The sequence below is a fragment of the Lepidochelys olivacea genome, assembly GCF_965140295.1.
Source record: "Lepidochelys olivacea isolate rLepOli2 genome assembly, chromosome: 2".
In the NCBI taxonomy this organism is placed as follows: domain Eukaryota; kingdom Metazoa; phylum Chordata; order Testudines; family Cheloniidae; genus Lepidochelys; species Lepidochelys olivacea.
This window is the reverse complement of record NC_140412.1, coordinates 162,199,401-162,215,074: the sequence shown is the minus strand read 5'-3', so window position 1 is coordinate 162,215,074 and position 15,674 is coordinate 162,199,401. Positions and strand designations below refer to the sequence as shown.

Genomic DNA, 15,674 nt, shown 5'->3' with positions numbered 1-15,674 from the left:
GTTAAGTGACTTGCCCAAGGTCAATCATTTAATGAATGGCAAAGCCCAAGGTTTTATGCTCCTTGAGGCTATTCTTGATGAAACCACTTCTCAAAAACATTGAAAGTCACAAAGCCAAGCCAACTTTGATCAAATAAGAAATCAGCTGAAATCTTTGTCTCAAACGCAAACCAAACCTTTGACAAAGGAGTCGCTCAACTTACTTTTTTGTACATTTTGTGCACCTCCGTACTTCCTGAGTCCAGAATCTATATTAAAAAAGAAAAAAAGGTTCTTCCTGTGATATTTGTGTGTGCTCATTTATGTATGCAATTCATCTTTAAAAGAAACCAAATGAAAACAAAAGTAACCAATTATTGCAGCATATGTGGTATATTCAACCTCTGAATTTGAGGTTTTCCCATCACTGGTGATAATCAGATTAATAGCTAAACACTGAGGTCAACATACTGAGAAATAGGTGCCTAAAGTTAGGCACCTTAATCCAGTGATTCTCAGGTGTGGCCACATGCAGCTCCCTGCCATGGCCACCAGCTATGCTCCCTACAGCAGCTCAAGGTTGGCTCACCAGCATTTTGTTACAGTGCAACAGAGCTTCTGCCTTTGGCTGTGGGAGGGAACCAGCCCTCTGTTCCCACCCCCTTTCCCTCAATTATATAGTTAGTAATAACTATGTACTTTTGTGGTACTATTTGTAGTACAGATTATTCTTTACATTGAAAAGATTTTTTATTTTTAGTTCCATGATACATCCAAATAAACATGTGACTAAACTGTCTCTAGACTAGTATATTTTAAATGGCAAAACTGTGGCTACTATAAATTTGCTGCAGCAGCATGTGCAGCGACAGCACGAACCCATTTGAGAACCAAAGCCTTAATCCATATTTGGGCAGCTAAATAGGTGGTCTGATTTTCAGAGATGTTAAGCACCCACAACTCCTACCAAATTGAAATCCTGCCTGCCTAGGAGTACAGGAGGCTTTGGCTATAGGATAATTTAGCTAGTTAATTGTTGAGATATTTAGCCAACACAGTATGCTTTTCCCTAAGGATTAAATTGACTGAAATTAAAACTGGAAGAAACCTAGCAGGCCAGATTCATTCTAGATATAATTTCACTGAAATCAGTGGAATTATACGAGGGATTATTTTGGTCCAGTGCTTCACCGAGTGTATCTACGAATGGTGAGTATTCCACAGTGTAACAGGTAGGAAGGTTTTTCTGCTGTTCAATTTAAATGTCCCATTTCTTAATTTCATGCTACTGCTCCTAATTATATCCTTCTTGTAGCACCATCAACAATTCCTGTCCATCACGTTAGTTAGTCTCTTCATGTATTTAGAGTGTTCTCCTGACCGTCTTAGTTACTGAAAAAGGTGATCTTTGTATTAGGGCACATCTTAATTATTTACCACCTTCTTTGAGGTAGTAGTATTTTTATTACACAATTCAGTTTCCCAACAATCAAAGTCCAGTACCGATGATGTCCTTAAGTTCATGTTGAATATGTCAAGCCCTGTGCAGATGAATGAAACACATGTATTCAGTTCCAGGCAAACCTTATAAGAGTCATTAGTTTTCACAAAACGTCTCCTTCTCCATCGATAAAATTTTCCATTTTCGTTCATGATATCAACACAACTCAGATGCTAACTTGCCTCAGAACTGGGAGCCTTTTGAAGTTCCTTTCTGTGCCCCACATCCTCCTCCCTCAGTTGCACAGGACACCCTGCCAATCTGTCAGGATATTTCTCCTGCTGCTGCATTTCCAAGCGTCTGTTCTGTTTTGAGACTCTATAGCTGGAGTTATCGACACAAAGAAATCAATTTGCAGCTGGTAGTTAGAGCTGTAGAACATAGCCACATTCTGATTTTGCTGTGCAGTGTGCCAGCACATCCACATATGGATCTACACAATCATTTCAGTTTATTCTTCAGCCGCCTTGATGATCTCTCTACCCGCTTTTATTTTTACCACTGCTCAATGAGACAGTGAATGAGGAACAGGCCCTCCCCCCCACCCAAAGCGTGGTTATGCAGCTGCACAAATGGCTGCATAATTCACCATTTTGCCAAGAACCCATGAAGATTTGTATCACAACCTTTTTTTTGCAAAAAGAAAAGGAGTACTTGCGGCACCTTAGAGACTAACAAATATATCTGAGCATAAGCTTTCGTTAGCTACAGCTCACTTCTCCTTTTCTTTTTGCGAATACAGACTAACACGGCTGCTACTCTGAAACTTTTTTTTAATTGCCATTTTATTTCCATCTTTCAGCTCCTCAAGTTTGTTCACCTGACATTTTAGGAGCTCTGCAGGAGGGGCAATATGAAGCTGTGTGGGGAGCATACCTCAGCAAGAGGGAGAAAAGGAGCTTAAGCACTTTCTGGGAAAGAAGTGGCTGCCATCCCTGAAGGAAAGGAACCTTCTTCTTTCTGAAGCTCAAGAGCCTAGACGGTAGGTGCCTTCACTAGCTGTGTAGACACTGAGTTGTTCAGAAGTGGAGCTTAGGAGCCCTGTATGGGAGCCACCTCTTCCTGCTGTTCAGCCTGAGAGGGGGTGGCACCCCCTTTTGCTACTGCCTGCCTCTTTCCTTCCCAGTTTAGCAGCTGGGCCCTACATTGGATGATTGTCTACATCAGTGATACTCAGACCTCAGAGGTTCAGAAGCCAAATTAGCAATCAACATTACCCAAAAGAGCCACAGTCGTGTGAATTCATTATTTACTATTTGCATATATTTATAAAATTCTCACCGCAAAATGACTGACCAAGGATTATTATTTTATCAACTACAGTTGATTAATAACATAGTAAAGGCATCCTGATGGTTAATAATTAATTAAATCACACGGTTTAACACTATGCGCTGCAAAGAGCTGCAGGAGACACATTAACAAGCCACTGGCAACTCTCAAGCCTCAGAGTACCACCAGCTGCACAATCAACTTTCCCACTTAACGCTGCTGAATTCAATGCCGCTTGTCTGAATAAGGAGCGTGTCTGAGGGATTGCCTCATCATTTAGATGCAAAGTGATGCACTAACCAGTGGGGGCTTTGACTGTGGGAGACCGATTTGAACTCGATGTCATAGGTCACTGGACAGAGTGGTAATCCTGTTGGATTAAAAAATGGGATGTCGTAGGCTCCTACTGGAGCCAGGAAATCCTGTCCAATTGGCTTGTGCAGCTGGAACGATCCCAGACACTGGGAATAGGTGTCTTATTTAAAAGGCAAGATGATACTAAGATCTCTGTCACAAAAGTCTTGTGGGAGCAAGGCCCTAGGACACAAACTGAAAAACCTTCCTAAACTCTTTCTGATCTGCCCAGTCAGAAGTTCCCACAGCAGCCACCTTGGAATTGTTGGCATAGCAAGATTTTGCAACTTGGACTTCTGTCTTACCGAACCTGGTGATGCACAAGTGATACCATTGCTGGGTGACACGGCTCCAATACTATGGTGATGACCGCCATATAAAAACTTAGATGGGATAGACTAGACCATTCTCCGTGACTGTTTCTGGGAGTTAGTGCATCCTGGATATAAATTCATGTACATTGGTACACTGTGGTGCAGGGCAATTTTTAGAGAACTGGAATAGCATTTAATAATTAACAAATAGCCTTTATTCCATTAGAATTAATTCAAGCCAAATTTCATGGAAATGTGCAGGCCACATATTACTCCCTCACTGCAGGGGTATTTGAGAGATGTACTTTATTTCCTAGCATGTGTGCAAGGGGCTTAATCCCATTTGGCTGTTTGTAGCCTCTGCTCCCACGGGGCAGCTGCACTCAAACGGAGACTCCACCCCAGCGGAGGTCCGGCGCTGCTAGCAGCTTCAGTCTCCCTTAGGGTAGCGAAGCTTTAAAATGCCTCATTGCATTGCTCGGGTGCCTTAGCGTCACCCCCTTCCTAAATCGCCCTGCCCCTTTATGAGCTGTACTGGCTGGCAGCAGCAGCTCCCCACTGCCCTGATGGAGTGGGGACAAGGAGATGGGCAGCTTTCCTCAATGCCCTCTCCCGCCCAAACCCTTTTTTCATTGGAGTTAGCACACTTCACAACTAATCCAGGCCCAGTATCCATCACATCCTGCCCAATCAAGTGAAACACAGAAGCCCAAATCAGCCTGAAACTGAGGAGCTAATGAATTCTCTCTAGGATTTCATTTTGCTTAGACTGAGCTCTGTCTGTTTTCTGATATTACTCCTCCAAGTGCTAGCTCATTCTGGAATGGATTGTGTTACTTGTGTTAACCACAGGGCTGCTCATGCTGTAAATTAAAGATCCCTTTCTGTAGCTCTGCAGCTTGTGCTCTTTATGTCATAAATCTCTCCAGCTGTGTTGTTAATATACCAAGCACTTGGCAAATGCTGTATCTAGAATCATATTCCACAGCTATAGCTGTGTCCATAGCTAACTTGCTGTCACAGCTTGTGTCTATAATCCTGTATGCTCTTTTACAGCTAGCCCAGGATTGTCAAATGCCTGATTGCCTAACATAGTCTTTCCTCTGCCTGGCACTACAACAAACAGCTAAGCACTTTTTTTTTTTTTTTTTTTACTTTTGGTCTGCACCATCTACACACTTTTTGTTCCTGCTTTCTGGCCACTATATCTCCTGCAGTCCCTGGCATCTGTAATATTGGACCATAGCTACTAGTTGATTTATGTATATTGTGCCACTATCCTGTACTCCTGTTTGTCCTCATACAATATATTAGCCCCAGATTCACAGGAGCTGCCCCAATTCTTTTTTCACTTCAGAGGGAGGGCTGTGACCAGTGCTTCCACCTTGAGCAGTGAAATAACTTTCTTGTTATTGGCAGTAAAGCTGGAGGCTTGATTACTTCCCTCTCAGCACTGAAGTCTTATCTCTTCTGGTGTTGCACCATTATCATTGCCTTTTTGATTTCCGTCAGTTCTTTTGGTGCCTGGAGAGATGAATGAAATCAGTGAGAACAGCCCTGTTAGACAGAGTAGTAGAGACTCTGTGCTTAACTTTTATTCAACAGGAATGTGGTCATGTTACAGCAGGAAGCTCTTTCAGCATACAGCAATATAACGTTGAGGTCACAAGTAAGCAACTCGTTTAGGACTTCAACTCTTCTACAAAGATAGCAGCACTGAATCCTTCAATTCAATCCAATCCTTCATGGTCATATCGGATATCACTATTACACATGCAAGTTTAATGCTTGCACAGAGACCACAGAGCAGGCTTGTACTTCTGACAAGGCACCCGTTTCTTATGGGCAATAGAATTTCCTTACAGGCTGGGTATGTTTCTTTGTGGGCTTTGGGGTAATAGCTCTTGGAGCATTTAAACTGTGTTGTGTTTTAACCCCTTCAAATTCCCCCGAGATTCCGGTAAAGATGAAGCTGGCTAAGATCACATGTTGTCAAGCCTGGTCATAGCACGTAACATATCTTAACAGAGAGATTGTTTCATGGGCACCTCCCCTTCACAATCAGCCAGAGTAGCTTTCCTCTCATCACTACTATGTGGGCTACCTCCCAGCCTAGTCAGAGTCAAGTAACATCCTTGTGGCAACTACGGCACTTGCTTACAAGGAAAGGGGGTTTTTCAATGTCTTTAGTGGGAGCTGTGTTTTGCTGTTTTTGAAGAAGGAAGTAGCCTGGGTTTACTTTGCTCTGAATTTCATCACCCCCTTCCACAGGCACATCCACTGTGTCGCTCTCTCTCCCCTGGAAGCCAGGAGAAGAGCCAGCATCAAGTGACAAGGCAGCTCTCCAAGAGCCACTTCATATAAACTGGTTAGACAGCAAGCAGGAGCCACAGGGAGACCAACATAGTGCAGTTTAAAAAAAGGAAGCACTATAAAGGTTAAGGGAGGCCTGTTTTTATCCATAGGCTAATTTAGCTTTCAATTTTATCCTGTATTTGGAAAAGCAAGAGGAAAGGGGGTGGGAAGGATTCCTCAACCACTGCCAGGTGTGGTTACCATGGAAACATACCTGTTGCAAGGGGTCAACAGAAAAGCATCTACAGCCAGAATTTTTTCCTCATGATTTCCTTATTTTCAATCATAGATAAGAGCCGAAGTGGTGGGGTTGTGATATGTCATTGTGTGAAAAACCAAAGAGAGGTGGTACATTCGTTAACTGTTGCTAGTCAAACCACAGCTAAACAGAACCCATCACATGTGAAGGATCATGTGAGTTAAAGGACAAGGGGTAGGGAAACGTGCCCTTGCCCTATACCTCGTAAACAGCCTCTTTGAAAACCCTTCAGCAGAAATTAGAGTGGTGTAGACAAATAATTGTCTAAAGTACTCCATTCTCCTCAGCATTAGTCACAGGCCTAAAATCAATGAACTCTCCACAGTGCTGTTGAGATATTCAGCCAAACACTCATTGATGGTATTGCAAAGTATGGCTCTTCAGAAAGATAATGAGTTAGGGTTGGGATGATCACCAATTAGTGAAAAATTATTTGTTGACTTAAAAAAGGTTATTGATTTATTTTTTTCTGCTGCAGAATTGAGGCTCCCTGATCTCCCTGTCTGTTGCAGTGATAAGTAACCTACCACTTACATAGATGATATGATGCTAATGGTCTAGGGAAAGATTTTAAGTTAATTTCTGCAAGTCCATCTCTCTTTTCCATCTGTGCTCAGTGAGACTTGAGAATTCCTTCCCTTTCTCCCCATTAGCAATTGATTCCAAATTTAATTCCTGAAGGGGAGGAGAAAGTAATCCTGCAGTCTCAGTCAGAGAACAAATGTTAATTCAATAACCATGTGAATTTAATTATTGCCTGGAAGGTGATGGAGTGGGCCACCCCAGCCCAGCAGCGATAAAATGTTCTTTGCAAAAAGGCTTTATTCCCAGTTTTAAGTGTTCATTCATATAAACAAACCCACAGAGAGCATATTAACAGCTCACTACACATGCACCATCTTTTACATCAAAGAAAAGGGCCCCTTCAGACTACTGCCCAGCACTCTCGCTATTGAATTTGGAGCGCTTCCTGCTCAGACAGACATTCTCCCTTTCTGACTGCCAAGGAGCCATTTTTTAAAGAATTCCCCATTCTAACTGTGAGCATCTGCTTGGGTTGAATGAGTCAATCACTAGCCCTGCCTATCTACTCCACCCCTCCCCAGAGGCAGGCAATTAACTCTTCCTCTGCTGTGGCTCAAACAGGGCACCATAGAACAGAATGTCAGAAGCCCGGTGGAGTGCAGGGCTGTTCTGGAACCATTTCCCAGAGGGATGAAGTTATTCACATGGCTGATAGAAGGCCCTTAAGGATTCTTCATCTTTGCAGATACAAATTGTTTCTGTAGCTTTAGATGCAGCAAGACAAATACTTTCTGCCACAAACAGAATCTCAGCATTGCACTATTTGCTTCCTAAATGATCACTGGGCTGGCAATGCTTAAAAATGTTTGAACTGACAGATGCTAGAATGGGAGGGAGTGAATGCTCAGACTACCCTGAGGCAATAGAAAGCATGAGGATGCATAAATAACAGGATACACATTAATATTGAGACTGTGACAATATTATTACATAAATCATAAATTATATGTGCCCTTACCTGCTCTGCCAAAGACTTCCTGCCTGACTCTGGGCAAGTCACTTAGCCTCTCTCTGCAGCTCATGGAAAAAAAAAAAATACCAGAGGCCAAAAAGGACTCCAAAGACTGGTGAAAAAAGTTATGATAGGCATGGAAAGTTTTATGAGGCAAGTGAAAAGATTATTGTTACTTGTCTCTTGTGAGCAGGGACATTACAAAAGTATGCCAAATATAGAGTATAAAAAGAATATAAATCCTGTCCTATTTGCCTTCTAATAAGCCAAGAACAAGGGGACTGCTAATTAAATGAAAGGTAACAGATTTAGCACTGATGAAAGGAAATACTTTTTTAAAATGAATGAACTGTGGAAATCCCTGCTGCAGGATTAGAGAGGCCAGTTACTTAGCAGGATTTAGATATTTATATAGAGAATGAGAACATCTTGCATCTTCTTCTAAAACATTTGGTTGTGGCCACTGCTCAAGATAAAACACTGGAATTAGTTGGACCATAGGTCTGATCGATATACAAATTCTTATATTCCTACATAAAATGAGAAACTTGGGTAATGTGAATTTCACAAGAGGTTATTGCTTTTCTCCTGAGAAATAATTCCAAGTCTTTAATATGATAATACAATCAAGAGCAAGAGTCTGGTGATACTGAGCGTACAATGTTGTTTAAAAGACCCATCCTACTTTAGACAACTGCTCAATCTTACAGCAGGCAGCCATAGTCACTGTTGTAAATCATATAGTTGCAAATCATATCAACAGCAGGGTGGAAGTGGCAGTGTGGGTAGAACAGGTACTTTCCAGAAAGACAAGGAGTCGTTGTAATTAGAGTTTTAACTTAAGAATACGGATGGAGAGAAAATCAAGGTATTTAATCAACCATATGCTTTATTGAGTGTTAAAAAATCTTTTGACATAATCATATGCAAAAGAAGGATGTCAATCCCATGCTAATTACTTAGTGGTTTAATAACTGGTTTAACAAGAAACCTCAGCAGCAGTTAGAAGGTTTGCACTTTAAACAGAGCATCTGAGTCAGACAAAGAGTTTGGGGAAGGAAAATATGAATCTGTATGAACACTATCATGCTGTGTTTGAGTCAGATGAACAGGACCTGAACTTTACAGGCCAAAGTCAGAACTTGGCAAAAGCAGATTCAACTCTCCTGACAGCCAGCTTTCCCAGTGCTGGATCTGGTTGCATGAGTTCAAATCTGAAAGCCTAGCACAATGAGTTTGTAGTGTCTAGGAATTGGGTAGTATCCCTTTAAATAGTTTGGGACCTTTCTATGACCCATAAGACCCTCAATGCCAACTGGCAAAGGATTCACTGTTCTAGAACAACAACTCCTATCAGGCTTGATAAACTCACTACATCTAACACACTGCTTTCACAGTATTTATCCATAAAGAATGTCATGCGAGATCTTAAATGACATCCAGGATCACACTGGTCATTTATATCATTGTGAAATATATGTACTAACACTGCGTAAGGAGTTATGTCTACATGCTGGAAAACATGTTTTTAAAGTCTGAATCAAGGCACGGCTGATGAAAAAGTTTCTGCCAAAAGATGTATATTCCCATCTACCTCGGTTTACATGTAAATTGAACATTGTAAGCAAACATAACGGTCATCCTGACTCTTGAGAAACAATGAATTTTGGGGGATATACGGGAAAGTAAGGAGACACCCCTTTATCCTTCACCGAGAAAGCATAAGAACAGAACTTTTGCATGCACAAAAGGAGGGATCCCAGCTGCGCTGGTTGAAGATGCTGGGTGATTGCTTTAGGTGAGATAAATTGCTTTAGACAAGGATGTAGCCTGATAAAGTTAAGTTTAATCTCTAGAAGGCGTGTTATGATTTTCTTTTCTATGTAACCATTTCTGTATCCATTTTCCTTACTCACTCTTTCTGAATTCATAGCTTTGGATAATAAATTTGATTGATTTCACAATAAATACATCTCCGTGCTGTGATGTTATGAAGGAGCTGATCCTGAGTGGTAACAGTCAGGCTGTGTATAATATTCCCTTGTGGACCTGGTAATTTCTGGACAGTGGACAGTGGACACAGGGCTGGACCCTACAGGGAACACTCCGAGGACTTAGGGGTTGGCATGTCCCTATCACTAGTTTGCACAGAGAGAGAGAGAGAGCAAGGTCTCTGGAGACTTCAAAGGCACTGCTTGGCCAGAGACTGTTGGCTTCAGGGAGCTGAACTATAGCAGACACAGACAAGACTGCTTCACACTAGGGGCAGATAGTGGTGAGGTGCCTCACAACCCTGGGACTGTCCCAGCGGTCTCCCTGTGTTTTATTATGGAAGCCACCAGGGCCATGCTAGAGTAGCAGTTTATAGATGTAACTAGGCCTTATATGTTTATTTCTTCATGTGTAAAGAGCAAAGACAGACCTTAAAACTTCATGGAGCAAGCTATCTCCCGGGTGTGGTCTGTTCCTGACACCTGCTTTCCTTCCCTGAAGAGTGAGCTCTACCAGGTTAGCATTATAACATAATTCATCTCAGTGCCCCATGCTGCAAATATTTAGTCAGGTTCCAGATTTGACAAAGTTTGTGGCTGAAACCCAGCCTTTTCCCTACACAACACTGGATTTGGCTTTCAGTAATATTGCTCTTGATTCATTCCCCCCAGTTGTATGGAGTATTAGCAGGTAGCGTGTGCTGAAGTAAGGATAGGTCTAAAAAATAGGGATAAAGTACAAAGACTGGAAAGACCTTGAGTGGTTATAAAATTTGAAGGCAAAGAGATTTTCACCATAGAAGACAGCCCGCAGACTCATGACAGATTAATCAATGCTATTGTCCAGTTTCTGGCTTCTCAGTAGGTCTCCAACCAATTTTCTCCTCAGACATTCTCCTGCACTAGATTGCAACTGTACAAGAAAGAAAATGTGTCCCTCTTGTCTTTCCATTGTAGGGAGATATTGAAAAGTTACCACATTAAATAATAATAGTAAGGAGAAGAGGGAGGTGTGAAACCATCCAATATTCATGCGGGTGGTGGTTATGACGATGTGCATTCCTGTAATCTGTAAACAGAGGCAGAGGTACTTAGTTGTATTACTGTAGCTAGAGGTTATGGCTCCAAGCTACTTTCCCTCTTATGCTATATATAGTTTTGTTTTACCTCTCTTTCTGATTCTCTCTTTCTCTCTCTCTCTCTTCTCATTTAGGATTTATTTCTAGAACTGAATTACACCATACAAAGCATTAAAGATAACACTGGGGTCTCAGATGTAATTCCCAGAATTGCAACATACCTTACTCAATTGCATGTACATCCAAAGGTGTATAGGCAAGGGATAATTCTAATTTTTGTGTATCGAAGCACACGGGGAACGAGTCTTGTGCTTTTTCATATCTTGTCTTTAGTAGCATTACTGAAGTGCAACCACAACTGGGTGGAGCTGTTACAGCAGTGGGAAGGAGAGAGATTTGGCAGGAGAGACTAGTATTCATGTTCCCCAGGAGCATAAGGATTTCAATATGCAATCTCTTTCTGCATTGCAAAGAGTCTACAGCAAGCGCTTTCTTTATGATGAAAACTTTCTATCAGAGATTAGCATGACAGAGAAATAGAGCCCAATTCTGCTGAGTGTCTCCCTCAAGACGCTGAGTTGAGGGCAATCAGCGCCTTACCAAAAAAAAAAGAAAGGAAAAAAAAAGCCCCTTTGCAGTGTTACCAATTCATGATTTTATCATTAGTCTCACAATGCTTGGTGCTTTCTTCTGATTCCAGCAGCTGAGGCTTTAAGAGATTGCATGAGAATCTCAGCTTTCATAAAGACAAAGATTTTAGCCCTCCTGGTTGTATAGAAAAAGCTCCAAGATACAAAGCAAGCATGCCCTAAAGGCTCAGAAACAAGAGGGCAAATGCCCTGCACAATTAAAAAGAATAATCTCATGATTTTTAAGCCAATCTCAAAGGAGAGGATGGGTGAGACAGTGAATCGCATCTGACAGACCTTAGTCTTGTCACTTAGTGCACTACTGGAAGCTACAGATACTATGGTGATAAGGGCAGAATAAGAATAGGAGAGAGAGTAGAATCTCATGATTTTCTGTGCCCTAACTCATGATATCTGAATGTCTGAGAATGGCAATCCAGCTTCGCGATGCAGTTAGTATTGCAGCTCCCATGCAGGTGTTGCACTCTCAACAGAAGGGAGAGCTGGGAGGAATACACAGGCACAAATGCTCAATGAGCTGAATGGAACATTAGTGCAATAAGGCTGAGTCACTTGCAGTTAGATCCCCAGGTCAAAACCGTCTAATCTGTACAAGGCTCTTCTGAAGTGCAATTTGCCCTGAACCTCCCAGGAATTCTCTGAAGGCTTTCTGCTCAATAGCGTAGCCAACAAAGGGTAAAGGTCTTGCAATCATGTTGACAGTGCTATTTGTCCTTATATCCTCACTACTCTCTACATTTCCTGTGTGGTATGAGTCATATTTCCTCTCAGAGTGGCATCTGCAGCATGGAAGCCACATAAAACAACTCCCCCAATGGTCAAGTTTGGTCTGTTTGGGTCATTTTTACCTTTGTCTAGGAACAACACTCAATTAAATATTGCTTTAAGGTGTTTTAAAATTTAAATGTCACTCTACTCTATATAAACAAACACCAATGCCAAAAACATGGCCTCATTCTTCCATGCACAAAGATTTTCCAAACCCCCTCCACCCTCCCCCATGTAAATTGAAAGAAATGTCTACGCGGGCAATTTTAGCTAATGAACATTTCACCTTTTTAAATCAGTAATTTTAAAGTTGCATGAACACATGCAAAGTTCATGTTAATTTTATCTTACAATGGAATATCTTTCTTTCTCACCCCCTCACAAAGCTCAAGAAACTGGTGAAGAAATTTTGTTCAAACTTTCCAGAAAAAAGTTAAATAAGAGCTGAAACAAGGCATAAAATATTTTAGCCCCAAAGAACTTTTCAGGGAGTTGTGATCAGGAGAAAATGGAGTTAGCATAACAATTTCAATACAACTTTTTATTGGAGGCACCAACAAGCTCCTGCTGTAACTAAGGCAAAATACAACATAAAAATAAATCCAGTATCACCAACAGCACACAAACCCCAGACAATCAGGGAAAAAATGGAAATGCTCCACTCCCCACACCCCTCCATCACAACTCTTCCCCCTGTCACAAACCTACAGTATAATTTAAATTCTAATCCCCTTGGAATGTCTATATCCTCTACCTTATAAAAAGCAGATGAACTCTGACCATAATGAATTAAATTAATCTAAATTACATACTAGGCTTTCATGTGAAGCCAGTGCAGTCATTTCCAGATTCCAGCATTTAATAACTAGAACATTGACGTTTCCCTCTCAGAATCAATCGCTTTGCACAAGAAAGAGCAATGGCCACCCATTTTTAAGAGATTTTAGTTGCACTCTGAAACATGGAAAAATCATTTAGAAGAGATAGTTGCAGCAAAGGTGGCCATTTATATTCGTAGATTTCACGTATCACATAAACCACCTTACACCAAGCTCTTAATTTTAGGACATGAGCAAATAATATGGATAAGCTTCCTCCTCATTTATCACATTGCTAAACATATATCACACCTTTAACCACGTTTAAAGCAGATGAAGCACATCCTATGTACTATTTTAAACTGCATAATCTTCCGTTCTGTCTCCTTTGCTATTTTGTTAGTGAAGTCTAAAAGCCTTAAACAAGGATGGCTATTAAAAATGCAGATTTAATTCATATTACCCTGAGAGAATGAGAAGCAGAATTTGGATATGATAGTTCCAGTGATAAGGAGTAGGCTTTGAAACTAAGGGACATTGTCAAGGGCTTTTGAATGAACAGGGTTATGTGGGATTAATCTTGGGCTTTTTTTCACATCACTGTTTCTCTTTTTAGCTGTTTTTTCCTTTAAGAAAGTATCGGGTTTGAGCCAACTTCCACTGACTTCAATGGAGAAGGATCAGGCTCATGTTTCACAAGTTTTCAAATAAAACCAGATGATCCCACAGCCAGAAATCCCTTTCCTTATCTAATGCAGCCTCCGAACCTGCTACTGCTGCCTCGGCTTCCCCTCTTTGGGCTTCCAATAACTGCAACCAGGCTCTCATATGAGAGAAATAACACCCCTTCTGGTTTGTGAAAACAACAGTGCAGTGAAAATGTCAATTTAAATCAAAACAATGTTTTCTGAGACTCTACATTTTTTCAGTCCCATGCTGGGCTCAGCTGTTCCTTCCCAACCCTACTGCCTGGTGTTTTCTCAAGCCTCTTTCTTACGGTTTCTGACCCTCATTGCAGGTAACACCAATCAGCCCTTTTCTTTTGTCTGATGTAGAGAGCTATTTCTCTTCTCTTCTCCCCTCCCAGGCCCCTCCTCCCCTCAGCTCAGCTGAGCACTCCCTTTATCTGTGTCAAAGCCCATGGGGGGGGGGGTACAAACAAAGCACAGATGGACTAGGCTGAGCTCAGCTCCCTTAAAAGGGCCAATCCATCCTGTGACACCTTAGGACCTCAGTTGGTGCCTTCTCTTCAATCTCTCCCCACCCCTCTTCTCTCTTTTAAGTTCTGCATGTTACCCAAAAGAGGCTTGAGAGGATTCTTGGAAGGGAATTCAGATTTTCTAAATTTCCATATTATCCTGTTTTGTTATTGGTTGGGTTAAACCTTGTTAAAACTGGTAAGTGTAGCAGCCACCCTTCATTTGGGATAATTGTAAGAAATATTAAAGGCCTCAACCCAAAACATAGGCACATGTCATTGGCCAAAATAGAGGTACATGTCAGTCTGCTCAGGAATTTGAATCATGTGAAAGGAAAGTTTTTGCTGGGTATTGTCTGATGGAGGTATGTGGAGAGAGAGCAGCAAAAAACCCACCACAGAAGCAAGGAAAAAAACGCAGTAGACACAGCCTGAACAAACACTGAATGTGTCATCCTGAGAAAAGTCTACATAGAGTGCTTTTGGGCTAGGGCTGCCGACAGTCCTTTATTACAAGAGACGTCCCTTATTTTTTCATCTCTGTACAACAAGATCTGGAGTTGCTGCATGCTACAAAAAGCAGCACGAAATATCCATGGCGAATGTAGGTGAGTACTGTTTATAATTATTATTAATAATAATAATAAATTATTATGATAATATTGGTAGGAGTGGTGGGATGGAGGTGCTAAGAAAACAGTCCCTTATTTTTGAAATACAATGTTGGCAACCCTGTTTTGGGTCTACTGCTGACTGAAAGAGGCTTGGAGGCATGAGCAAAAAAATTGTTTCCTGTTTGATTCCTGGAGGGTTCTGGGGAGCAGGACTTTGTGCAGTCTTTGTAAATATACAGAACTGCACCAGAGATACTTGACTCCATCATCAATTTCTCCTCTTAACAGAAACAACCTGCAGGGCCCAAACTTTGCTAGCTGCTCAGATGAAAAGAAGTGGCAGTAATATTGGGATTTTACAGTGTTTGGAGGAGGATTTAACTCATTTTGAAAGGAAAAGGTGCACATCAAATTCTCCCTGCTGCCATAGAGCCTGATCAAAAGCACATTGAAGTTGATAGAAAGACTCTTGTTAACCTCACCTTCATGTTGAGGGCTTAGCCTCACTCCTAAAGAAAGTGGAGGTCTGAGTCAGACAGAACCACTCATCAGAGTTCCATATTAGGAAGCCCTAGTCTTCCCTATATTTAGTGAGATAAGTCTTTTAAATCTTGGCTGTTTTTTTAAAATCCCATATGAAGTTTGCAATTATATTTTCTAGGTTAATTATAACTTTCTGTTTCAAGGTTACTATACTCTGTTGATTGACAGCAACGTAGATAGGGTATTGTTTTAAGATTTTGTACAGTACCCCGATGCAATGGCAACAAGAACCTAATACAGCTACATATTTTAAGGTCCAGAACAGGGAGAGAATTTTGTTCAAGACAAGTATCGTACCTACCCTCTTTTCCTCTTGCCAAAAATCATTCATACAATCCCATCCCCCCAATAGGTCCTCTGACACCACTCCATTATATCTGATGCTATCTTCAGAGTCTAAAACAAAGATTTCTTGACATGATTAAAACAATCTTGTGATGCC

General features: G+C 41.3%; 1 long non-coding RNA gene across 1 annotated transcript in view; it reads right to left on the bottom strand.

Moving 5' to 3' along the window:
* Positions 1-202: 202 nt before the first annotated feature.
* Positions 203-15,674, bottom strand: part of LOC311515742 — a 212,539-nt gene continuing 197,067 nt past the window's right edge. Inside the window, exon 3 of the long non-coding RNA XR_014710218.1 lies at positions 203-248. This is a non-coding gene — a long non-coding RNA (uncharacterized lncRNA). The remainder of the gene's footprint in view (positions 249-15,674) is intronic.